At 41.2% G+C, this 27794-nt stretch overlaps 1 protein-coding gene and 1 long non-coding RNA gene across 2 annotated transcripts in view; one reads left to right on the top strand and one right to left on the bottom strand.

Moving 5' to 3' along the window:
- LOC122455470 lies at positions 1–26917 on the bottom strand. Its single transcript, XR_006273689.1, has 4 exons — positions 26814–26917; positions 3578–3638; positions 1949–3150; positions 1–63 (listed from the first exon to the last, which is right to left on the bottom strand). It is a non-coding gene; the product is annotated as an uncharacterized LOC122455470 (long non-coding RNA).
- The window catches only part of ATP10B (ATPase phospholipid transporting 10B (putative)), a 264174-nt gene continuing 263158 nt past the window's right edge, over positions 26779–27794 (top strand). The window contains exon 1 of the mRNA XM_043490568.1: positions 26779–26961. The gene's annotated coding sequence lies outside the window, so the exon portion shown is untranslated. The remainder of the gene's footprint in view (positions 26962–27794) is intronic.

Genomic DNA, 27794 nt, shown 5'->3' with positions numbered 1-27794 from the left:
GGGGGTACTCCCCATCCACTTAGCCCCACTTTGGTGTATTATCCCAGGAAACAAAATTGACACCTGGAGGTTTCAGAGTAGCAGCCGTGTTAGTCTGTATTCGCAAAAAAGAAAAGGAGTACTTGTGGCACCTTAAAAACTCTCAAATTTATTTGAGCATAAGCTTTCGTGAGCTACAGCTCACTTCATCGGATGCATTCGGTGGAAAATACAGTGGGGAGATTTATATACACACACAGAGAACATGAAACAATGGGTTTTATCATACACACTGTAAGGAGAGTGATCACTTAAGATGAGCTATTACCAGCAGGAAGGAGGAGGGGAAGGAGGAAAACCTTTTGTAGTGATAATCAAGGTGGGCCATTTCCAGCAGTTAACAAGAACATCTGTGGAACAGTGGGGGGTGGAGTGAGGGGAGAAATAACATGGGGAAATAGTTTTACTTTATGTAATGACTCATCCACTCCCAGTCTCTATTCAAGCCTAAGTTAATTGTATCCAGTTTGCAAATTAATTCCAATTCAGCAGTCTCTATTGGTCAGTAGGTTTCCAATATAGGGTGGTGTTTATGTGACCATCACTTATTAGCACCGTAGTGTCCTGGAAGTGGATCTCTTGTGTTGGACTGGTCCAGGCTGAGGTTGATGGTGGGAAGGAAATTATTGATATCCCGGTGGAATTCCTCAAGGGCTTGAGGAATTAACCTACTGACTGCTATTCCTACCTACATGCCTCTAGCTTTCATCCAGATCACACCACACGGTCCATTATCTACAGCCAAGCCCTAAGATATAACCACATTTGCTCCAACCCCTCAGACAGAGACAAACACCTACAAGATCTCTATCATGCATTCTTACAACTACAATACCCCCTGCTGAAGTGAAGAAACAGATTGACAGAACCAGAAGAGTACCCAGAAGTCACCTACTACAGGACAGGCCCAACAAAGAAAATAACAGAACGCCACTAGCCATCACCTTCAGCCCCCAACTAAAACCTCTCCAACGCATCATCAAGGATCTACAACCTATCCTGAAGGACGACCCATCACTCTCACAGATCTTGGGAGACAGGCCAGTTCTTGCTTACAGACAGCCCCCCAACCTGAAGCAAATACTCAGCAGCAACCACACACCACACAACAGAACCACTAACCCAGGAACCTATCCTTGCAACAAAGCCCGTTGCCAACTCTGTCCACCTATGTATTCAGGGGACACCATCATAGGGCCTAATCACATTAGCCACACTATCAGAGGCTCGTTCACCTGCGCATCTACCAATGTGATATATGCCATCATGTGCCAGCAATGCCCCTCTGCCATGTACATTGGTCAAACTGGACAGTCTCTATGTAAAAAAATAAATGGACACAAATCAGACGTCAAGAATTATAACATTCAAAAACCAGTCGGCGAACACTTCAGTTTCTCCGGTCACACGATTACAGACCTGAGAGTGGCTATCCTTCAACAAAAAAACCTTCAAAAACAGACTCCAACGAGAGACTGCTGAATTGGAATTAATTTGCAAACTGGATACAATTAACTTAGGCTTGAATAGAGGCTGGGAGTGGATGAGTCATTACATAAAGTAAAACTATTTCCCCATGTTATTTCTCCCCCCTCCACTCCCCCTCACTGTTCCTCAGACATTCTTATTAACTGCTGGAAATGGCCCACCTTGATTATCACTACAAAAGGTTTTCCTCCTCCCCCGCCCCCGTCCTTCCTGCTGGTAATAGCTCATCTTAAGTGATCACTCTCCTTACAGTGTGTATGATAAAACCCTTTGTTTCATGTTCTCTGTGTGTGTATATAAATCTCCCCACTGTATTTTCCACTGAATGCATCCGATGAAGTGAGCTGTAGCTCATGAAAGCTTATGCTCAAATAAATTTGAGAGTCTCTAAGGTGCCACAAGTACTCCTTTTCTTTTTCACCTGGAGGTTGCAGCTTTAGAAACATGCACCTCACTGCTTAAATTTGTTCCTCACAATGGATCAAGGATGACTGACTCCTGAAAGGACAGAGTATCAGTTTTCTAACATTTCCAAATCCAATCTTAAAAAAAAAGTTCCCTGGTTTTCAGAACTCTTCAAAACCTTCCTCCACCCAATTAAGTTCCTACCAACCTCATTCCCTCTGCCTTTAAATATCCATTTTACTTGTCTAGCCTTCTATCCACCTCCTTCATCTCTGTCCTATCAAGTACCTTTCCTCCCATGACTATCACACTTTCCCCCAGTCTCCATCCCTCTTCGCTAACCTTCTGTTTAACCTTTTCCTGCCTGATCATATTGCTTTCTCTCTTTCTTCTCCCTACCAGCTCAATGACTCTTCCTACCGTTCCTCCCTTTTGGTTGCATTCTTCCTTGCAGCCCAGCCATTCACTCCACCCCATTTCCCAATCCATCACCCTCTACCACTTCCTTCCTTCACCCTGAGAGAGTGTGGAGTTTATTGGGGGGGGGGGAGAAGGGACTGAGCCTAATAGTTTTTTTCAATCCTTGGTGTCAGGTTATGAGGCAGGACAAAACTAACGTGGACATCTGTCCACCAGGAGTACCCATGTGAGGAGTCCCAAGTAATATGACACAGAGAACAGGGAAATGACTTCTAGTCTTGTAGAGCTGAACTGGAATTGTCCTAAGGATACAGGGCTGAAAAGCTCTGTATCTCACTATCTACTGTCTGAGAAATCTGTTAAAATCTAATCATGCCCAGATGCTACCCACCCCAAAGCATTTTCCTCATACTGACAATGTAAAAGGTTGTTTAGCAAGATATAGTCCTGAGCAAAGTCTCTCTCCTAATGATCCTCTCCACTCCTGATTTTGTTTAACTCTTCTACAGCAGTAAGGAAGCCTTTGCAACACTGCACATCTAATGACAAGTAAGAAATAGCACTGGGTAGGGGGAAAGCAGACTAGTGATAAATATGCAGGGGCAACAACACCGGTCCCTTTGGCAGACAGACAATTTGCTATCTCCAGTTCAATCTCCTGCCAGGTTTCCTGTTGTCATCATCCCAGTTGACAATTTCTTAGGAGCACTGCTTTACCTGAGTTCACACCTCTCTTGAGTACAGGATCCAGGAGGCCATACGTATCGTATCTTTAAATACAGCCTTTCCATAAACCATCTGTAGGGAAAATGTCGCTTGAACAATCTGATTATTTGGTTTTGATAGTTTAAAAGTTTATTTCATGTTCTCTAACTGATTTCTTCTCCCTTGAGTTTAACTTTTTAGTGAATGTCCTTCACTCTTATTTTATGGCAGAACTTAATTTTATTCCTTTCAACTCTTCCTACATTTCTCTTTTTTTGTCCATCTTATTTCACTTTCAAAAGCTAAGTTTTCTACTCCTTTATAGTTGTTAAACTGGATATAGATTTTATATATAAAATTAGATTATTATAGAAAGTTAGATTATATATAGATTAGCATTAGAATAAGATTATAATTTAATATATATTTTTATAGATTAGTTAATTACAGGAGGCCTCTGTCAAGGTCAGTCTAATTAAAGAGATGCTGTCAAAGTTATTAGGCCAAAAAATTGTCCTACCTTGAGTGGCTCCATCTGGAACGTATTTACCCTCTGGAGTCCCACAGAGAGCTTTTTTTTCCTATTAAACAAATGTTCCTTGTTAAATGAAAAACAAACAAGACATGCATCCTCCTGTCACACAACAAACACAACAGCCCAGTGCTGTATGCTGCCCTAGATCTTGTCATAAAAGCAATATCAAGAAGTGGCAAGCCTCAAGAGAAACCAGGTGACGCTTTTGAATACAAGGACTGAAAACAAGGTGGAATTTTATGTTGCGAGGAGATATACATGTGTATGAATAAAATTACATATATTTCTAGTCAATCCTAAGAAATGGGAAATGTCAGTTCTTGGTTTCCATGCACACATTTCATAGTGCCTGTTTTTATTTGTGACTGGACTGGGGTGTTTTCTATGCTTTCCGTAGGGGTTTCCCTGACATTCCTGTACTCAAATGGTTTCTATAAATCAGCCTACTTTGCCCATGGCAACGGAAAACCCCAACAAGCTGCAGTTGTATATTGCACTATGCAATGTTCTCCACACCGATGCACCCTGACCTGCAGAGGAGACCTGCAAGTGACCTTAGGGGCACTTAAACATTAAAGCACTTTTACCCTGGAAAAAAATGACCATATAAAAAGGGCATTATTTTACACAGAAGATCTTTTTCAGGTGTGTCAGATTCAGAACTGTTTATGTTGGAGACACAAGTTGTTTATCGCTTTGTTCTCCTGAAAACACTGTAGAGCTAATACAGTTTTGATGGAGAAAACCAGATACTTTTTCTTCTTAGGCATCATCATTCTTCAAATGAATTACCTACTAAGTTCCAATGAGTTACACCTGCGCAACTCCCTTTGCAAAGAGGTTGCACAGATGGCAATGAAGACCCAATTTAGCTAATAGACCTATTATTTGGGATGACAATGTACAAGATGGAAAGAGCCCAGTGTAACTCGGAGTCTAGTATAAGTTTGCAGAGATAGTGGGCAGGATTTTCTAAGGAGTCAGGTACCCATTGAAATCTGACAGGACTTAGATGCCTAAATGGCTTAACCTCCTTTGAGGAGGCTAGAATAAACCTCTTTTTTACCTTTGCACTGCAAATATTTGATTTAGAATCATAGAGACCCACCCTGATACCATTTTTAAAAGAGTAGGGCATAAGCAGAACTTGCATCATAGACCTTTTTGCACTAGAGAGAAAAGGTTGGGGGGGATATTGTTTGTTTTTGTTGTGGTGGGGCTAGGAATTCTTTAGGCCTACAACTGTAGACCATTTATGTCTTTCTTTAGACTACAGAAAGGCATATCTCACATTCTAATCACTCCTGACAAATTAATTAAAAATAAAATAGGTATAAATAAAAGAGGACACATGGAAACCTTACAAAATATAATCCTTAACAGTACTTACATAAATCATGTCACAGGGCTGGGAAAACATACACAGCACCTAAATTAGGAGTCAAGTGGCAGGTACTAAGGACAAAGTGGATTAAACCTAATGGAAAGTTGAGATTGAAGCCTTACTTTCTCCACTGGTTTCTGTTAGAACCTGCTTTTTATTTTAATGGAAATTGGGTGTTTTGACAAAATGCAATTTTTCAAGAAAAGTGTCTGCATTGGATGGAAAATTTCAAATTTTCACTAAAAAATCAAACGCATAAAAAGCAAAATACTTGGGGTGAAAATGGAAATGCTTCAGTGTCGATATTCCACTGTGGTGCCTCATGGGAGTTGCACTTTGATTTCTTTATTTCCCCATTTTCCTTAATGGGCTGAGCTCCTACACTTGTCAATATCTCCCATAATGCAACCACCTTACCCTTTCTATGAGGGGAATTCATGGTGCCTCATGGGAGATGCAGTGGGAATCAGACTCATAGATGAGAATGGGCGCGTAGGGCACTTGAACTACAATTTCCACAAGGCACCAATGGCAATATTTTCAATATTTTAATTTCTGACCTAAATATGTTAGTTTTAAATTTTGCACCGGAGTTGAAATTTTACACAGGAACAAAAGCCTATTTTCTTCCTAGCTCTAGTTACGCGGCTATGCTCTGTAGTAGTAAGCTGCCAAGATAGGTTTCCCAGATTATTTTACTTACATATAAGTAGAATATCAAAATGATGGAAAAAGTACAGGAGCCCCAGTAATAACAAAAGGACAGGAGACACTTGATACGGTTTTAATCAGGCTGCAACTTTATTATTAGATGTCTGGGATTACCTGGCATGTATAAGTGTACAGTGCAGCTAACCCTATGTTCATTCAATAATTACTGGGGGGCTTCCTCCTGCCCCCTTCTTTTTCCATCCAGGTCCTCCAGGCAACCCATAGCTGGGCCCTTACCATCCACCCTCCTCTTAGGAGGCGTAGGTGGGCTATAAGAAAGGGTGGTTGGCTCCCTATTGTACCATTCACAGGAGCCCCAATCACCCCCACCACACAGACACACACTGTTCTGTTCCTTTAACCAACACCATATTTTTAAGTCCTTTACCAAGCTATATATTGTGTCACTGAATACCTTCCCTCTCTAGTTATCATACTATCTACCACTCTTTAACTGCTAGGTAAGGATCGATACTCTAAACATAACTCTACCTACAAGGAACAATGATGTTCATCTCTTAACTTCTTAATATTGTAAATTGAAAATTAATTACTTTATTGTCTTCATATATTGGTTCTGCATGATTTGTAATAATTATACTGATCTCTGGATCAGGCATTTTCTGGAAGTTCATGACTGTCTAACACAGAGGTGGGCAAACTACGGCCCACGGGACATATCCAGCCCGTGGGACCATCCTGCCCGGCCCCTGAGCTCCTGGCCTGGGAGGCTAGCCCCCGGTTCCTCCCCCCTCCCCGCAGACTTACCTCATCGCGCCGCTGGCGCAATGCTCTGGGCGGCGTGGCTGCAGAGCCCAGCCTGACCCGGTGCTCTGTGCTGCACGGCACAGCTGCCTGTCCTGGTGCAGCCATGCTGCCAGCCACCAGTGCTCCAGGCAGCGCGGTAAGGGGGCAGGGATCAGGGCAGGGGTTGGAGAGAGGGCAGGGAGATTCGGGGGGTGGTCAGGGGCCAAGGGTGTGGATAGGGGTCAGGGCGCTCAGATGGCAGGGAACAGGAGGGTTGAATGGGGGCAGGGGTTCCGGGGAGGCAGTCAGGAAGGAGAGGAGGGGTTGGATGGGGTGGCAGGGGGCAGTCAGGAGACAGGGAGCAGGGGGGGTGGATGGGGCAGGGGTCCTGGCGGGGAGAGTTAGGAAGGGGGGGTTGGATGGGGCAGTGGGGGGCAGTTAGGGTCTGGTGATCTGCGGGCAGTCAGGGAGAAGGGGTGATTGGATGGGGCAGTCATCCCAGGGGGGCAGTCAGGAAGGAGAGGTGGGTGCTGGATGGGGCGGCATGGGGCAGTTGGGGCGGGGGGGCCCAGGGGTGTTCAGAGGACCAAGAGCAGAGGGGGTGGATGGGACAGTGGTCCCCAGGGAAAAGGGGGGTTGCATAGGGCAGGAGTCCCTGGAGGGCCATCAGGGGGCGACAAGCGGGGGGTCGGAGAGGGGGCGAGGGCCGAGCCATGGCTGGCTGTTTGAGGAGGCACAGTCTCCCCTAACTGGCCCTCCATACAATTTCAGAAACCCAATGCGGCACTCAGGCCAAAAAGTTTGCCTGCCCGTGGTCTAACAGCTAGGAAATGCCCTCACTTTTCTCCATTATTGCTTATAAACAATAAATAGAATTCATAATAAGGTATATGGCATGCAGGGGGAGGAGAATGGAAAAGAAGACAAGAAATGGGAATAGAAGAAAATTAGGTGTGGAAAGATTGAGATTCTTAGATCATATAAATTTAAAAAAATGGTTTAATATAAAAATCTCATATTGCATGTGTTTCCATTCAAATGAAACATCAATAAATTAAGTTTAATGCTAAAATTAGCAGTAGAGGAGACTTTGGAAGGCAGGTGTGGATCTGTTTAATGAGGTAATAAAAGTGAAAATATGATCAGAAAAAATCTTCAGAATTTTAGTAAGAAGCTGGGAAATGAAAGTAGTACAGAGGTTGTTAACGTTTGCATAGAAAAATGACTTGAACACCTTTATCTCTTTTTAATAGTAGAAAGGAAAATGAAAGAAATGAATACAGAAGCTACCAGATGGCAGAACTAAAAATAGATTTTTATTTTTATGACAGATTAATTTAACCATGGGAATGATACAAGCCCTGTCAGCAGGTTCTGACAGGCACTGATCAAGTTGGATTGGAGCACTCAATGCGTGATATCTTATAACAGGTTGATGAGACAAAGGATAAAGAGAAGCTGGAGATAGAAAACAGGATAGTTTCACACAGAGTCAAAAAGAGCCCAGGGTTTAAGGGCTTGCAAATGATGAAAATCCTGAGAATATTTAGGATGAGTATGACAAAATGTCATTGAATCCAAGTGGTGATGGATACGGCTATTACCCTAACTAGTTCAGACAGGAGTAAAAGCTTGGTGATGCTATGCAATGCTAGCAAAGTAAGAACCATGAAAATAGAAGAGAGTTGTGTGGGATTTTGTGAAAAATTATGACAGGAAATATTAATGATCATTTAAGACAGTGAAGTGTTCATTAAAAAACAATATTCTAAACAGATGTCAGATTGTTTTCCCATGAAATGGAAAGAAGTTTTAAAGGCTAGAAATAACTGAACAGCATTATTAAACTTCCCTTTTCATCTAACAAAAGAACATTAAAAATCCCTTCCCACTCACTAAAATAAACTAGTTCCCATGCAGCCACCCCAAACCTCTATGTTCTCTCCTCCTTCCTCTTCCAACCCCACTGCCTACACTTATACCAGGGAAAAAAGCCTGGTAGAACAGAAAAGAAAAAGGATACCAGCATATCATAAACTGCCATATAACCTGTTGACAGATTCGAAACAGAAAATAGGGACATCTACTTTGCCATCTGTCATACCTGGAGATATCTGGCATGTAGTTAGGGTAATGTCAGGTGGGAAAATTACAGGAGATATTCTAAGGTCACAGTGAAAACAGAAAACAGCAATGCTCTGAAGTAGTAAGCTAACAAGATAGGTTTCCCAGATGATTTTACTTATATATAAGTAGAATACTAGAATGATCGGAAAAGTACAGGAGTCCCAGTAATAACGATAACAAACAAATCTACTGAGAGCTGTAAAGAAGTGTAGGTAGGATGAGTGAAAATTGTTAACCAAGTCTTTGGTATGAGCTTGCAGCGCTGATCCTCTAGCTCGATTGGCACAGCTCCCAGCAGTGAGGTGGTGAACTCCTGCAGTGGGAATTAAGGATGCCAGGAGGCACTCAGGCCCTGATCCAACAAAGCCCAGGCATGAATTTTAAGCATATTAGAAGTCTATGGGAATTCTCAAGTGCTGAAGTGTTCTGTTGGATCAGTGCTTCAGTATCTGGTAATCAATGACAGGTATTTAGAACTTAAAGTGATGAGTATAATTTCTATGTGGAAATATTTGATATCAGGTGTTAAATCAGGAAGAAGTCAGTGGTGCTATACTAAATTATACCAACTGAGGATAAGGGTCAAAGATCCTCCTATGTATTTACTAATAGAGATATAGAGAAAAATAGCAAGGTGGAAAATAAGAGTGACTTTGTGCTGGATTTGAAATTCACAACCTACTCATTGGACTTATGAATGGGTATGTTTAGCACCAAGAGATGGAGCTACTATCCTTACTTATCACTCCCAGGTGTATCACCTCCAAAAGTTGCTGCTGCCTGGAAAAAATGGCACTGCAAAGGTTTGTTTGGCCAATGTTTTCAAACCTGGGTGCCTATTTAGGGTTAAATTGATACGTTAATAACTAAATAAGTGGTGTTTATTTTCAGATTTGGATCCCTGTTGGCCTCAGTGGGTTGGCTTCCAGCAGGCCTGGGGTTGATGGAGGAGGAAATGTGGCTCAGAGCCACTTTCCTCTCTCACATGGTGGCAAATATGAGCTTAGTGCAGCTACTTCAGCGTGTATGCATTCTGTTCCTCTCAGCTGCGGACCAGGAGATAAGCCAGAACCCCTATGACTGACCTGCTCTCCAAAGATCCACCAGCGAGTGTTTTGTTGATGATCCTGGTCCACGGACCACAATTTAGGAATCTTTGTGTGACAGTGTATGAATTATCATCCTGTATCATGACTAAATGGGAAGATAAAGATTTAACATTGGAGAGAAAAATAATTCTCATGGGCAGGGTTTGTGACATGAAAGAAATCAACAGAAAACATGAAGCTTTGATTATGTTTAGTGTATGTTATTGACTCATTCCATTCTCTTGTCACTGTGTCTTGGGATGCAATGAACGTCTATAACAAGAGTTGATGGGAATATCTATTTTATAGATTGAAACTGATCATTTTGACCCAGAAACAATTACGAAGATAAGACCAGCGGTGAACTTGAGCTGGTTTGCACCGGTTGATGCGAGCTGGTTGTTAAATTTTGAAGCCGGTTTAGAACCGGTTGTTAAAGGGGTGGCCAAACTCCGGGCTCCAAGCCACATCCGGGCCTAAGGACCATCCTGCCCGGCCTGCCTGAATGCTCCTGGCTGAAAATCCCTTTTTAATTTTTACTCACCCGGCGGCGCTCCGGGTCTTCGGCGGCACTTTGGTGGCGGGTCCTTCACTCACTCCGGGTCTTCAGTGGCAGGTCCTTCAGTGCCGCCGAAGACCCGGAGCAATTGAAGGAACCGGTTCTTCAGATTTTGGCAGCTCATCACTGGATAAGACAACTATAGTCAGGAAGAGGTCTAGAGAAGGGTGTCAACTATTATAATAGCCAGAGAGTCTCTTACAAAAGCAATAGGAAACCATTAGGGAATTCCTGGTGTTGTGCTGGTCAGAGTGGAACAAATGGCATTTTCTAAGCAAGTGATAACCTTCTAATTAAATAACTAGATTATTCTGTAAATAGACTATCAATGGAATCCTTTCCTTGAATCCACGAACTCACTTCCTTGTATTCAGCTTGGATACAGTTATCCAAGCTCTAGAGATCACACTTTTGCAATTCAGTCCTCCCAAGTTACACCAATTAAAATGACTAACCCAATAGTAAGGTATTGTAAGGATGTTTTGGTAAGAGCACATAAACTAGTCAATCTTTTACTGGAATTAATCCATTAATCTTCCATCTGGAGCAATGGCAAAATGAAAATTGAGGTTAGCTCCTTTTGTTGGGAGGAATGGAAATTAACAGGGCTTGTTTTTTTTGTTGTTTTTTTTTTTGCAGTTTTATATCTGGAGGACTTAAGTGACCTCTGATCTTTCCAAAATGTTTCTAACTCAAGAAGCAATCAATATGTGAGATTTCATGCAGTAACAAGTTATTTGCATTCCTGCTCGCTTAAATTGCCTGAATCCTCTCCTTTTTCTTTCTTGCACCATCTTCTTCTCTAAATTCTGTGTGATATTATTTGGACTCTTATCCAACTTGTACATTTCAATAACATTAAGAGGGATGAGAAGGTAAGTTAAATATATGTTTTGCTTACAGACAAGGGTAAATGCATTGGACTGTATATCAAAATATGCTGGTGAGGCTAAAGTGAATGACAATTTAAAATCCTACAATGAATTTACTGGATTCCTGAGCACTTTTTCAAACGTGGTCTAGTGGACAAAGATGTGTGCTGACAGTGGGGAAATCCAGGTAATAATTTGACACAATATTTGACACTATTAGAAGTTATTCAAACTGCTGGGTGAAATTCTGGCCCTATTGAAGTCAATTTCACCCTAAATATTAATGTTACAAGTAGCACCCAGAGGCCTCAATAAAGATAAGGGCTATATTCTACAGAGGACAAAAACATGGTTCCTGCCATTCTAAATGTTGAAGGAATAGTATGCCATCATAAATTACTAGATGAGTCAGAACTATATTTGCTATATGAGTTTTCAGTGTATGTCAATGATTTTTAATGGAGACACATTTACTCAATATAAAGGTACTGTAGATCCAAGTAATGTGATATATACTTCTCTCCTCCCATACTGATGCCACCAAAAAAGCTGTGGCAGATCAGTTACAAATCCAGGAAGAAATATTTAGCAGCCTAAATGATAAAGATGAGCAAATTATTTCAGATAAAAATAAGAACTTACCCAAAGCTTCATCTTTCTCAAAGCTTCATCTTTCCCTTGAGCAAAAAACATAATGAGGTCCAGAAACCAAACCTTTGCTTTCCATGGTTCGATAATGTTTAGCTCTCTTGTTCCGCATGCCTCTTTTTTTTAAAAAAAAATATTTATTATTATAATTCTGATTGGGATTGAAAGATCAAATGGAAAAATGGAGAACCTTAGCATTTCTGACCTGACTGGAAACAGTAAGTACAAGAAATGCAGCAAGAAAGCCAGTTGTTACAAGATTTGCAAATCAAGTGATTTAGATAAGATTCATGTAAGCCTCCAAACTTCTGGGTGCTTATCTAAAGTGAACCTCTGAAAACTTTCACTCATCACTACTAAACTGGTTTATAGGTCTGGATATTAGAGAAGCTCTCTCCACATTCACAAGGCTAGTTTCTTTTATTTCACAAGTCTTACCTGCAAAGAAGCACTAAAATACCTTCCATAACATAGGACCAATCAGAATAGATCAAATTATTGAGCAAATATAAGGTAAATAGTGTTTATTTACTTTGGTTTCCATGTATTTTTCAATGTTTATTTTCCCTTAACATTCCCCTCATTTCCATCTGGAAGGCTAGAAAGGCAGTTGGCTTCCTAACAGACGCCAACTCTACAATTAACTACCTGGCAGGCAACAAACACTTCTCCTGTTCCTGGAGACTCTGTGTGCCTCAGTGGACAGCATGGTGCATTTACCTATATCCACAAGGAAGTTGGCTACAACTGTTGGCCCTTGGTTGGTAGCACAAAGGGTTTAATTGGTTTTGCAACAGTGATAATACTGTATATGATTAGACATTAGAAAACACATGGATAATTCTTAAGTGGCAGTTACAGTAATAAATCCAGAATGCAGCCAATATTGCATGGAATATGTTTGGTATTTCTTTGGGGAAAGCTGCCCTAGTTTTAGTTGGATGGCACAACACCAATTGGTTGCCCTTTTATTTTGAGCACTAACTTTTATCAAGATTTAAAATGTAGCCATTTGGGTACGAAGCTCAAGCAACTTCCTTCAATGGTCTTTATGGTGGAATGTCCAGCACAGCCTATAATTTCTAAAAAAAGAAAAGGAGTACTTGTGGCCCCTTAGAGACTAACAAATTTATTTGAGCATAAGCTTTTGTGAGCTACAGCTCACTTCATCGGATGCATGCAGTGGAAAATACAGTAGGGCGATTTTACATACACAGAGAACATGAAACACTGTAACAAGAGTGATCAGGTAAGGTAAGCTATTACCAGCAGGAGAGGAAAAAAAACCCAACCTTTTGTAGTGATAATCAAGGTGGGCCATTTCCAGCAGTTGACAAGAATGTCTGAGGAACAGTGGGGTGAGAGGGGGAATAAACATGAGGAAATAGTTTTATTTTTGTATAATGACACATTCCACTCCCAGGCTTTATTCAAGCCTAATTTAATGGTGTCCAGTTTGCAAATTAATTCCAATTCAGCAGTCTCTCATTGGAGTCTGTTTTTGAAGTTTTTTTGTTGTAATATTGCAACTTTTAGGTCTGTAATCAAGTGACCAGAGAGATTGAAGTGTTCTCTGACTGGTTTTTGAATGTTATAATTCTTGACATCTGATTTGTGTCCATTTATTCTTTTATGTAGAGACTGTCCGGTTTGGCCAATGTACATGGCAGAGGGGCATTGCTGGCACATGATGGCATATATCACATTGGTAGATGTGCAGGTGTACGAGCCTCTGATAGGGTGGCTGATGTGATTAGGCCTATGATGGTGTCTCCTGAATTGATATGTGGATACAGTTGGCAACGGGCTTTGTTGCAAGGATAGGTTCCTGGGTTAGTGTTTTTGTTGTGTGGTATGTGATTACTGGTGACTATTTGCTTCCTTGCTTAGAGACAGCCCCCCAACCTGAAGTAAATACTCACCAGCAACCACACACCACACAACAAAAATTAATTAATTAGAAAGCATTGTGAACCTTGGCTGCTCCCAAAGCTTTGCTGACATTCAAAGCCCCTGTTCAGCTTTTCTTAGTTTTCCTTACTTCTCTGAGAATCAGCAGAGCATGATCTGTAGATGCTCGCTAGCTCTGATGCTGGCTTGCGTGCAGATTAGAGAAGAAAAATGTGTTAATATTCTGTGTGGTGAAGGTAAATCACTGGGATGATTTCAAGACAAGCAATAAGTTGGACTTCATTGCTAACATATGCAATATGTTTTTTAAATTGGGGTCCTTCCATATAAAATGTCTCAAAGCACATAAAACAAAAGGTAGAACTTCAGATTACTTTACAGAGCTGGGAATTTTTAGTTTAACATTTCTCATCCCATTCAACTTTGTCCTCTGTCTTCTCCTCATTCATCTTCCACTTCCTTCATGTAGTATCTAGGAATGGTATTTGTGCCCTATAGTTGCACTAAATGTGTTCTATTTTTTAGAAGGCACCTGAACCAAGTCAGAGCAATATGATGTATAAAGCTAGGCCTGGCGTGTTTGTGTATATTTAGTAAACACTGTTGTTTGGAATCTAATGGTGCTCTTTTATTTTTTTCATACTGCTTTATCTATATCTCTATATAAAGAACAAAAGACCCAATACTTCCTCCTACCCTTTCAGGTACATTTTCCTCATAGGTTTCCTTTTGTCCTAGTCTCACTTTGACACTGGAGCCAGTGTTGTTTTGTAGCTTATCTGTAAACCACACTGTAGTGGGATCTGCAAGGTGGTGTTAGCTGAATGTTCAACTTGGGATTTTCAAAAGTGTCAAATAGAGGTAGAAATCCCACTCCCCAAAATCAGTGGGAGTCAGGTGCCTAGCAACCTTAGGACTCTGAAAATCCCAGGCTCAGTTTATACTGTACGCCCATCTTCATTTGCTAGGCACATACAATAATATTTCATATTTCACTATATATATAAGCCAGGGAAAATGCAACATTTTACAAACTATTTCTAGCTTCACCTTTACTTGTGAGGTACAAAAAGCGTTGTTATTCTCATTTTATAGGTATAGAAACGTAGACATCTGCGCACTTTTGAAAATCCCAATAGCTGCTTATCTGCATCTTTAGGCACCTAAATACCATTTAAAAATCTTGTCCTCAAGGTATATCTACACTGCAATAAACACCCACAGCACTGAGTCTCAGAGCCAGGGTCAGCTGACTTGGGCTCGCAGGGCTCGGACTGTAGGGCTATAAAATTGCAGTGCTGTAGATGTTCAGGGTTGGGCTAGAGCCCAGGCTCTGAGACTCACTCCCCTCAGGCCTCAGAACTTGGGATCCAGTCCGAGCCTGAACATCTACACTGCAATTGTATAGCCCCAGAACCCAAGACCCATGAGCCTGAGTCAGCTGCCCTAGACTCTGAAATTTGGTGCCATAGGTTTTTTTACTTCAGTGTAGACATATCCCAAGTGACAACGTGCCAAGGTTTGAAGCTGAGAGAGAGAACAAACTTTGGTTTCTTGAATCTCATTCCTGATGCACAAGACTATGCTTCCTCCCCTTTTTCATTTCCCTTTCAGAGAAATGGTGTTTCTAAGGAGAGAAGGATGGAAAGGGAGATGTCTGAGTCTAGAGCACAATTCTGTTTCTAAATAGCTTAATAATGTTCCATGTTACTGTTACACCACCAAGCTAGCCACCTTCAGATATAAGGAACATACCTGCACAAAGTTTGCTTTTTATATATACTCCACAGCCCAGAAAATGCAGGTCTTTGGATCAGAAAGCTGTGAAAACTATCTTCACCTGATCAGCTGATTCTGCAGAACTAAGCCTGCTGGTGCAATGGAAGCCATAAGAAAAGAAACTAAGCATTTCTTTGTGACACTAGGCTGCAGAGAAACAGGGAGCAGACTGACCACTGTGGAAATCTTGGGACTGGGCTGTCCATGTATGCATCTAACTCCTTTTCGTTATTTGTATCCCCAGTTTGAGAGCTGCTGATACACTTTTCTTCTATGGTGGCCTTAATGTTTCAGAGTTACTCCAGCTCAAGGTGACAATCGGTGAGGGACTAGGAATGGCAATATGCTTTCATAATATCATGAAGTTCCTGATATTCAAGACAGTTACATCTATGGATCATTAATGCTCTCATTAATATAAATGTCCAGGCTCTTAATTGGCCATAAGCCAGTTCTTGTAATAGGCTTTGTTTGAAAAGGGAAGAATTATTATTCCTAAGTATGGGATGGTCAGAAAATAGATTATGTAAAAATGGCACCTTCTTATCAATCCCCTTTTCAGGTTATGTCTAATACTGTATGAAATGCATTTGTTTTAACTTCACCAGGGTTTGTATGAAAATCTTCTTTGTTTTTGAACCACCTGGATTCACCCATACCCCATCAGCACTCTGAATTTTCCTTTTAAATTTCTGGTTTCGCTGAATCAAAGAATTCAACATTAAAATCAGTTGAAACCTTCCCGTTTCACCTGGTTTCATGTGAAACCTTGCCAAACTCATGCCAGGCTGATTGAAGTACTGTGTTCCACACCAGATGCAGCTTCATATGTATTTAGTAAAATTATTTGTGTTTCTAAAGCACATTGTGATATTTCAGGATGAAACATGCTACTTAAAAGCTGAGATGATATATTGGGAAATTAAACTAAGCATCAATATTTTATCTGTTTATCATACCAAACCAATACTTTGTATTTCCAATATCCTTCCTCAAGTAAGATGCAACCTATCAAACTGCCTCTAAACGTTCTGCCTTGAACATTAAACACAGACATTTTGCAATCACTTTTCAGATATGATGATTGATAATTTGATTTGTAATTTAATCTATTGTAGTTTGTGGAAGCATTTCATGGAAAAATATTGAATCATAAAATTATTTAATCTGTTTTTCCTTCTTTTCTTTTTCTTTTTTTCTTAAGAATGCTATATCAATTCAAAATGCATTTTGAAAGGACAAGTCCGTACTATTGGGACTTTAAAAATAAAAAAATCCTTTAATATCCAATAAAGTAAAATAATTGTGATCAGTCTGGCTATTATTACCCCAAGAAATCTGTCAGGATATTGATTATTTTATTACTCTTTTTGTAGCTAAATCTAAGCCACCTTGGTTACACTATCCTATATATTATAAAATAATAAATAATGTAATAACCAAGGTGGCTTAGATTTGGCTAAAAAAAGGGTGGCTACACATGAAATAGAGATTCCCCCAGTACCTCCAAGGACTATGATTTCCTAAAATAAGCACATCACTATATGCTGGGCCAAAACTTGAATAGGAAACCTCCAAACAACCCCCTACAAGTGCTACCCAAAATGTAAGTGGTCTAGCTTGTTAAAACACTCTTCTCTCTAAATTAGTACAGTGGCAATGCCCCAATGTGGTGATTGGGAGGTTCCATCTTTTAGCTGAGATATAAAATGAAGGCTCCAGTCGCTTGTCAAATTAAAGATCCCACAGCACATTTTCGAAGAATAGAGGTGTTAGCTGTGGATATACAAAACCTTCTGGCTTCTGTTTCAATGAGTTCTACCAACCTCAGGCAAGTATAAGGTTACCCATTCCTCTTTCATTTTTGCTGGAGATTTACATGAAACTTAAAACTTCAAGCAAACCTGATTCAAATCTTTATGTAGTTGGCAAGTTTTACAATCCACTTCCTTCTCCATGTTTCCCAGGAACTTCCTTTACCGAATGCAATCTTATCAGGAAGAAGCAGTGGAAACCAGTCATAACTCGTATTGTATTGATTTAGATGGAATATATGGGCCTGAAAAGCTAAAGGTGGCAACATAACCCAGTTCCTGTCCAGCATTACTCAGTTTTAAACAAGTTTTGGGGTTGTGTATTCAGAGACCTCAGCCTGTTTAGTAATGTGGAAAACACAGCAATATTTTTATTTTTAAAAATTATTACAGAAAGAAGGAAAAACAAAACATTTGAAATGTAAAGTCTTAAGTGACAGTTTCATTGTAATAATACCTCTTCTTCCCTTTCCCTTTACCTGGAGAGATGTTTTAGAAGGAAAAATACCCCTTGTTCAACAGTCTCTTACATGGTAACAACTTTTGGAAAAAAGAGAACTGTTGTTGTTGCTGTTGTTAAGGTCTGAGCCCTCAAAGACAAAACAAGACACATACACACACACACACACTAAGGGGAGAGAAAAGAAAAATAGAAAATGCAGCTTCTGTTTCTGCTGTTGACTCCCACTTGCACTCACCCTGGAGAAACATAGGCTCATTAAACAGTCTTATCAGCCACTGAGAGATCTGGCAAATTTGTACCAGGCTGCCTCTTTCTAGTCACAGACTTACAGCAGTGTTGCAAAATATACAGTCTTGGCCAGCTGAGCCAACTCTTAGACAGAAGGAAAAAGGAGAGGGATGGGAAAGAGAAAAATAGGGTAGGGAAGGAAAAGGACAAGTGGAGGAAGATGGGGAGACAGTCTCACATCCCAGGTGGTGTTTAGCATTCAGCCAGAACTGGTGGAGGTGGCAGTGTCATCTGGGTTTCCTCTCTCTGGCCTTGTCTGATCAGGACATCTCTCAGGATTAGGACAAAGAAGATCCCAGGAGATTGTGGGGTTGGCAGCCGTGATGGTGAAGCTCACTCCAGTAGCCAATTTTTCTTCCTCAGTCTGTCTTTAAGGAACCCCAAAAGGGAGTGATGGGCACAGTAGCCATCCCCTCATTATTTTTTCACCAATAGGCCTAATTTCAGACACACCAATTTTGGTTGATCAATTTCCAGTCTCATGCTATTCTTGTTTACCAAGCTTAATCTAAACACAGTTCTTGAATTATATCAGTGGGACTTTTTTGTTTGGACTAATTTAGTCTTTTTTTTTTTTTGGTACTTTTTCGCATCAACATTTGTTGTAATGTTATTGTGATATCTTACAAACTTACATTAACTTTTTACAGTTAATCTCACAATTAGGGTAAATTTGTAGGCCCAATTATGACAACACTGCCTTGGTTCTGATGGTGTTTGAACAGCTGACTTCCCCTTCCCCTAGACCATTAGTTCCCAAACTGTGGGGGTGAGCCCTCCTGGGGGGGCATGAAGAAATTCCAAGGGGGGCATGAGGTTGCCTGGCCCTTGACCTCCCGGTCAGGGAGGCTAGCCCCCAGCCACTCCCCTCCTGTCCACCCTCCCCTATAATTATGCCACCACGCAGGCAGTGTGGCTTGCACCTGCCCACCTCCCAGGCTTTCCAATAAGCCAGTTCTGCCGCTCTGAGCAGCATGGTAAGAGGGTGGGGAGCGGGAGCATGGGGGGTTGGATAAGGGGCAGGAGGTCCTGGGGGGGCAGTCAGGGGACAGGGAGCTGTTGGATGGGGCAGAGGTTCTGGGGGCGATCAGGAGACAGGGAGCGGGGGGGGGGTTGGTTAGGCGTGGGGAGTCTCAGGGGGCCTGTCAGCGGGTGGGGATGTGGATAGGGACGGGGCAGTCAGGAGACAGGGAGCAGAGGTAGTTTAATGGGGGGTCCCAGAGGGGGTGGGGGATCCTGGGAGGGGGCAGTCAGGGGAAAAGGAGCAGGGGGTTGGATAGGGAGTGAGATCCCGGGGGGCGGTTGGGGTGGGGGTCCCGGGAGGGGGCACTCAAGAGACAAGGATCAAGGGGGGTTGGATGATGGTAAAGGAGAGGTGGGGGACGAGAATTAAAAAGGGGGCATGATGCTGAAAAGTTTGGGAACCACTGCCCTAGACTCTGAGGATGGCATCAAATATCCCATCCAAGAAATGTTCTACTGCTTCCCACCCCTGTCATCCAACAGCTGCAGTCTCCAGTTGACTGTATTGCTTTTCTACCACTGTGGAGGCCCATGTACACCAGAATTCCTTGCTCAATAATAACTCTCCAAGATTAACCTGGTTTCAGATTTTCTTAAGAGTTTCAATCCATCCTATTGCTAGTCCTACTTTCTTGGCCACATTACAACACAAGTAATTAGTCTGTTTACATTTCCCACCAGTTTCTACTGGAGATGTTGTTCTTCACTTCTCATTACAAGAGCACTGTGTTGTGTTGCTGTTGCATTTTCAATGGGTGGTTGCATTTCAACAGCAGGCAATACTGTTCACAGAGTCCATGAAGCTCTTATTCCTGCTTCCTTTGGGACAAAAGGTGCTAAATAAAAGTAAGGGACTATAATCCTTTTCATGCAGTGCCTCAGCTACATAGAAGAACTCAGGCTAAGTAGTGCATCCTTATGTTAGCTCTTTTTTTTTTAGCTTTAGAATGATAACAAAATGGACACCAAACTGAAAACAGAACAAGTGTGGTGATGGGAATAAATAGGATATTAATCATTCTGTTTTCAGAAAAACAGGTTTGCTACATCTGATGCCAAAAGTGTCAAGCAGGAACATCTGTTAGCTATCTGTCCTTTTTATTGAGCATTTAAAGAAATTAGTCCTGGCAATCAGTGCGTGCAGTCATAATGTGTGAACATCCAGTACATGGAATTGTAGGGTGTCATATTGTCTGTTGGTATAAATTGGTAAATTAATGTACTTCAGTTTAAACTACACCACTTTACATCTGCTGAGGATCTCGCCCTATGTTACAAAGATGACCTATTCAACTTCATTCTGCAATTTCCACTGTCATCTGTAGTCTCCATCTTCAAATTCCCAGATTTCTATGAAATGAACTCCTTAGCTATTAAAAATGTGGGTTTTCTCTCTCACTATTCACTACAGTTGTAAACTCTGGTTTATGATGTATAAAAGCTGCTTGTGAAAAATCATCTCCAAGATAAAATTCCCTAATGGTTTTACAGTATACCTTGAAGACAATGCTTTCTGAACAGATTAGGCCATAAATTGATCACTGAGGAAGTAAAGTGGAAGAAAACCACTGAGGTCTATTTTGCGTCCGTCTTGGTTTCGCTGGAATTTCCAGTTCACAGTTAGTGATGTGTCAATTTCAGAAGGGTCAATAGTGGTCTGGAATAGCATCTTACATGTCTGATACTGTATCATGAGTCACTGGATTTAGCACATACTGCGCCAGAAATATCAGAATAGAAAATTAACTACAGTGTTGCTGGCCCAAAAGCCCGAGGCAGGCAACAGCTGGATTCGTTGCCCTGTGTGCGTTGCCCAATAATCACAACGAGGTGGAGAAGTAGAAAAGTTTATTTGAAGCTTCAAGCGGTACAGGGAGACAACAATCTCAAATCCTGCACACCAGTGCAAGCAGTACACATATTTTATACATTCATTCTTTAGCACACTTATCCAATAACAAGCTGCCCTGTGTATCCATATAGCCAATCCGGTATACCAGCCAGTACCCCTTTTTCCTCTTATGATCTATTCCCCCCATACATGGAGTTGTTTGTTCAGCATTCTCTAACATTCCTGTCCTGCTTGACCTAATCTTGCTGCAGCCAGTCTGCGCCTGCAATACACTGTTGCAAACTTCTCAGCGTGACTGCTGTGAGTGTCTCCGGGCAGAAAAGGGAAGGGGGGGGGCCATCTGGGCCTAGAGCGAGGGGGCTTCATCGACACTTGTGGTCTTCCATCCCCTTGAGTTACCTAGTGGCCATGCCCGGTGTCCCCAACAACAGTAAATTGGAAACTTTATGGGAGAAACTATGGCTTTGAGACAGTCTACTGAGTTACATAAGAACATAACATAAGAATGGCCATACTGGGTCGGACCAATGGTCCATTCAGCCCAGTATCCTGTTTACCAACAGTGGCCAATGCCAGGTACCCCAGAGGGAGTGAACTTAACAGGTAACGATCTAGTGATCTCTCTCCTGCCATCTATCTCCACCCTCTGACAAATAGAGGCTAGGGACACCATTCCTTATCCATCCTGGCTAATAGTCATTAATGGACTTCATCTCCATGAATGTATCCAGTTCTCTCTTAAACCCTGTTATAGTCCTAGCCTTCACAACAGAGCTTCCTGCAACCGTGCTAACAGTTCCTCTAGAATAGGCAGATTAACATGACTCTCTGTTTAGAACAGCACCGAACAACTTCTTCCGCTTCAAAACTCCCATTGTGAATAGAATATTCAGCCACTTTACATTGATGACCACTTCTAACTCACTGATTTCAGACTGAATCAGCTGATTAGCTGCCCCTTGGTAGGCAGGGTCTGTGTGAGGGCAGAGCACATTTAGGAACTGTTTCAATGTCATATCAAAATGATTTTTTCTATTAAGTCAATTTGGTTTTTGAAAAAAAATCCCCACCACCTAGAACAGAAGCTGAAGTGAATAAACTGTCAGTTTTGGAACTGTAACTCCAGTTAGTGATCTTAACCGTTAGGATACATTCCTGCATACCAGGAAAACAGAGACTTTTTTTGCTTACTCATTAACCTAAATTTGGGATATTGCAGATTATGTACTATAAGTATGTTATATCTTTTAAACCAAACTTTGTACTTTTGATTGAAGAAACAGTCTTGCTTGAGAAACATTCTTGTTTAGGTAAGTACTTGGTAAGATACTTATTATGATATAATCATAGTGCTTCCCAAGGCATTTACTGTACAGTGGATGTGATATTACATTACTAGTATGTTATTAAATATTTCTAAATAAAAAAGCAATATAACTTTGATGCTCTTCTCCAGGATATTAGACCATTCAATTGGGCATTCGTTAATGTGCAAGAGCACAGCCTGATTGGTTCTTCTAGCCTTTTTTCCTTAGTTGATTTAAACCAGATTGTATTTATTTCCAATTCAATGAAGAACTTGCATAAAATTAAATCTGTGAGCCTGACTATTTTTCTACAGAATTTAAAAGTCCTTTTGGGAAGTGCTTTAATTAAAGAATTAGTCAGGAGAACACCTGTTTAGGTGTACTGTAGTTTTAATTTGAAAAACACTGATTAAAACTCTTCATTTGACATTAATTTTTTTCACTGCCCCAAAAAAATCTATTGAAAGACAGAAATAAGAAGAGCATGTTCTCTCCCACATGTCTAAAAAGGTAAATCAGATCCTGCATCAGGTACCATTTTGTAGCTTTGCTATTAAATATGCATTTACAAAACCGGTAGCATAAGTTACTAAAACTGTTATACTAAAAATGTTGTGAGTGACAATGCATGGTCAATAACAGTGAACACTATTCTGTGTCTGTCAAGTGGGAACTGTAGATCTTGCACCTTTCGGCTTCCACTTATATCAGTGTTGGACTATTGCCTATGACGCTTTTATGTGCTGTACATCAGAAGACAAATTCATTAAACAATTTGTTTGACTCACTTATATTTTTTGAAATCAGATTAGCAGTAGTAATATAAATGATTTTTTTAAATTTAATACATTTAGGTGAAACAGAATGTAGCAGTATTCAACTGCAAAAACTCTATCTTGAACTAGCATCAGAGTTCTGACTCAAACCTACAAAACCCCAAAAAGTTAGACTAACATTGCATCCGATGTTTCAGCCTTAACTGGTGCTAGAATGTGAAACTAGTACTTTAGTGCCAAGTATCAGAGGGGTAGCATGTTAGTCTGTATCCTCAAAAACAACAAGAAGTCCGGTGGCACCTTAAAGATTAACAGATTTATTTGGGCATACGCTTTCATGGGTAAAAAACCCACTTCTTCAGATGCATGGAGTGAATCTGTAATTTTCCTGTGAAAAATGTCTTTCTGTGGAAAACTTTGTATTTTTGTTCAAACTCCAAACACATGACACCAAAAAGTTTCAGCTGAAACACACAAAATTTCAATTTGAAAATGCTGACATTGTGCCTCACGGGAGTTGTCATTGTAGAACATACTGATGCCCTGAGATGAAAACCACTGGAGAACAGTAAAGTATTATTACTACTTTCCCAAGGCAAGAAAGAAATATGGCAAAACTCCAGTCCGTGCCTATCATGTGATGGGTAAACTGTTTTTAACAGGACCCAAGCATCCAGGGAAATTCTGGGACCAAACAAAACATTGTTGGGTTAGAGAGGCAAGCATGTAAAATAAGGCCACAGTTGATTAGAACATTGAATAAGTTAGTGAGAAACCTTGCAGTTGTGCTATAGTTCAGCAAAATTTCAAAACAAAAAGCCTCAATATTCGTTTGCCCTGGGCTTGCCAACTTTGTGTTAAAAGCCTTAGCAACTCTGGCATCATGATTCTCACAAGACAAAGCCAATCCCATAGGAATGCAATGATATGCTTACTCTATAGCTTGGGCCAGGCTTCTACATTCATGGAACGCTGGAAATCAGCACCAAGAGCATCTTGCCTGATGCATTGGCAAACAACTGTGATTCCTCTCTCAAACTTTGGCTGCAGCTTTATACAAGCTGTTATAATATATTTCTTTTTCTTTCTTTCTTTCTTTCTTTCTTTCTTTCTTTCAGGGTAGGTGGATTTTTGTAAAAAAACAAAACAAAAAAATCCTGACTTCTAATTGCTGCATTTCTGAGAACAATAATGGTCAGATATAAAAAGACTGATATCACGAGTGGTGAAATCTGGGCTCAGGAGAAGTCAATACTATTTTTGCCATTGATAGCTTTAGGGCCAAGTGTCTAAAATGAGTGATAAATGGGTACAGATAAGAGATTTGCATTGCATTTCTGAGTGAGGAGTAAAGTGCACCATTTGGAGAATTCTGGACTTCCCCGAGAAGTGAATATTTTAACACAAAAAATCAAGACTATCTGAAGAAGGCAAGCATTTTAAAAACAGTGCCTCTGATGGGAGAAAACTTTCTGTGATGGCTTTCTTGTAGCTTTTTTTTCCCCTCGTCCTGACTTTTTATGTGAAAAACAAGCTGTGAGCAAAATGTTTATAGTAAGTACAGCTTTACAAGACATTAACACAGCCTCAAACAGTGAAAAGCTTGAGAGGCTCAATAGCAATGTAGTGGAAACAGCTCACACATCTCAAATAAAGGGAGCTGGTTTAACTCTGACCTGCTGGGGAGAAATGGCCTTTTTCTAAAGTTGGGACTCAGGAATGCCTTGAGCTTTGCAGATGAACTGTGAAAGCATGTGTTAAAGTAAAAAAGGAAAATCTTTTTTCAAAATGATCCTATGTTTTACTTCACATACATCCACTACTCGCTAAAAACTGTGAGCTCCACTGAAGTATCAATGAAAGTTCCAGACTCAGCTTAAGGAAAGTATGTGGCTCACAATTTTGGGGGTGGGATAATCTATTTTTAAGTTTCCCAATTCTCCTCCGCCTGCACCAAGCTTATTTTTTTTAGACGCCAGCCCTTCTTTACAGTTTCAAAATGTTCAGATAAATGTGTGTGTGTGTGGGGGGGGGGGGAAGTTGGATGGTCATGGGGGAGGGTTCCCTTAGTTCCAGTCCCTCTCCAGCTGACTGAGGCTGGAACCAGAAATCCATGGATCTTATGAAGGCCAGCCTGTTCTTTGTGAAGTTTTTAACCCAATTTTTACAAACTTCTGAAGCTTGCATACAAATTTTGGCTACTGAACCAAATTCCAAAATTGTTGAATTTCTCTCATCAAGAAATAGTATCTAGTGTCCACTGACAGATAAATTTGTATCTTCAACGATATTAGGGCACGCTCTACCCAGGAAAAAAATATTAAATTTTCTATACTGAGTTCTGTTTCTATACTGTTTAATTGTTTTACTTGAATAGTGTCTTACTTGAATATGAACTTTTCTAACTGTTCTCTTGAGTAGGAAATAAATTGTGCACAGGCCACAGAAAATCTCATGTAGATCTCTTTAGGTACCTATCCTTCCTTAAACCATCTTTCTTTAAAGGGGTTCACAGCTCTGCCATCTCAAGGCTCTTTATAAAATAGAGTGAATACTATAACCCAGATTTTAAAGATGGAGAAACTGGGGCCTGGATCCTTAAAGATGTTTAGGTGCCTAACTCTCCTTGATTTTAATGGGAGTCAGGCATCTAAATACCTTTGAGGATCTGGGCCAGAGAGCAGAGCCAGAAAGAAAAGCCAAATCTGCAGTCTCCCTACTCAGTGCCCTCGCCATTAGACTCCAGCTGCACTGTGCCACGCACAGCTTCTAATGCTGGGGCTAGCACCATAGTGTAATTGAGAATTCTGGTTGAAGAAGTGAAAAATGGCATGAACATCTGAAAGCTACACAGCAATGTAACTAACAGCTGGTGGTGTGTTTAGCATATGCTCATGCAAACTACAGCAGTGGGGGCGGGGGAAGAAAATACCTTCTCTGACTCTTAAGTTATTGAACATTCATAGAAAATTATGGAGGGAAGTGGCTTTTCTGCATTACATATAAATCTCAGGCATTTCTGCAGTATGTGGTTGCTCAGAAATGTGTCACACAGCGTAGATGAAGATACACTGAAAAAAGATTTCCCTGCTAGTTCAAGTGATATGACATAGTAAATATTAGCTGAGATTAACTGGTTAAATGTTAATAATGTTGTACTACAAAGGCTTGTTTCCACCTTGAGAGGACAAGAGCTTAATTTAATATAATAATAGCTCAGTTCCTCAAAGCTCTGCACAGACACTAGCCAGTTAATCCCCCCTCCCAGACTAGCACTTGCTAAACTGAAAAGAAGTACTTGTGGCACCTTAGAGACTAACAAATTTATTTGAGCATAAGCTTTCGTGAGCTACAGCATCCGATGAAGTGAGCTGTAGCTCACGAAAGCTTATGCTCTAATAAATTTGTTAGTCTCTAAGGTGCCACAAGTACTCCTTTTCTTTTTGCGAATACAGACTAACACGGCTGCTATTCTGAAACTTGCTAAACTGTTTCTTTCCTTCCACCCACGAACTTTAGACTGCAAAATCTGCGGCTAGGTTCAAAACCCCACTTTAGTGCAACGCCTAGATTTTAGCAGCTCCCTCTCCAGCTGCATAGAGCTGCACCCTGGGTGCCTTGCTACTAAGCTTTCTGGAATAGCCACCCACCTTGCTACACGCTTCTGTAATCACAATGCCCCACGAGCCGAGGGAGGGGAACTGCGCGTTGGGAGGTGAGCGGTTGTTTGCAAATAACAAACAGTGGTTTCAGTCCAGTGAGCAGTTGTTGACCTACTCGCTACCAAGTGAAGCGAGACCGGAGGTTAAAGCAATCCAGCAGCTCCCCCCTCTCCCCAGCCTACAACTGGGGACCATTTGCAGAGTGCCTACCTCTCCTCTTGCACTTGGCAGCTCCTTTTCCCAGCAGGGAAATAACAGGCAACAGCCTGCTTTCTTAGCGCCTGACAGCCGCCCACTCCTACCTGGGAGCTGCCTGCTCCTACACTAAACCTCCCCCTGGATGAGTTGCTCCTAGGAGGTAAGCAAGTTTCCTTTTCTGAAGTTTTGTTCCTCCCTTTCCCACAGCTGAGTGGCTAAATGGGTGTGAAAGTTACCAGCGATCATCAGAATCCAGAGGGGGTGCAGGAGGTGAGGATGTGAAATGCTGGGGCAGGCTGAGACTGGAGCAGGAGAGAGCGGGCAGGCTCCTTGTAATTGGAAAGAGGGAGTGGGGAGGTCTTTCTCCCTGCTTGTTGTCTGCCCCTGTTGTGCCCACACCCTGATGCTGGAAGGCTGAGGAGTGGTTGATTGTACTTGTCAGACTGTGTCTTGGTCTTGATTTGTCTATATCCCCTAGTTACTGCTTGCTGCGGCTTAATTATTTCCTACATCTGAGAAGCCACACATCATAAGCTCAGCAGGGATCGTGTTAACATTAATCCTTGCAGTGATGAAAGGCAAACAGGCAGCGTTTAACTGCAAACCAGTTCTTCCAGTACAAAGGAATGTGCCTTGTTCTTAACAGCTATTAGGAGAGCTGGCCTAACAGAGAGTTTGTGTTCTGGTGTTGGGGTTTTTGTGTGTGTGTGTGTGTTTTTTTTTTTCCAAAAATCTTCACCAAAAGATTGACCCTGGTGGTGTTGGGGAAAAAAATTGAAATTTTAGCTCTGACTTACTAAGCATCAAACTAAAAGACATAGGCCCTAGCTCAAGGGGATTACAATAGGAGGCCCTGATCCAGCAATTGGGTCTTTGTGTGGGTGCACCCCAGGAGTTTCTGTGCTGGTGTGGGTGTGTATCTGAGGGGCCAGTTGTGCAGCTGGGCTGTAAAGGCCCAATTCTGCAAACACTTATGCATGTACTCAACTCTAT

This window comes from Dermochelys coriacea, chromosome 8 (assembly GCF_009764565.3).
Source record: "Dermochelys coriacea isolate rDerCor1 chromosome 8, rDerCor1.pri.v4, whole genome shotgun sequence".
Lineage (NCBI taxonomy): Eukaryota > Metazoa > Chordata > Testudines > Dermochelyidae > Dermochelys > Dermochelys coriacea.
Note: the sequence above shows the minus strand (reverse complement) of the source record. Positions and strands in the feature narration are given on the sequence as shown.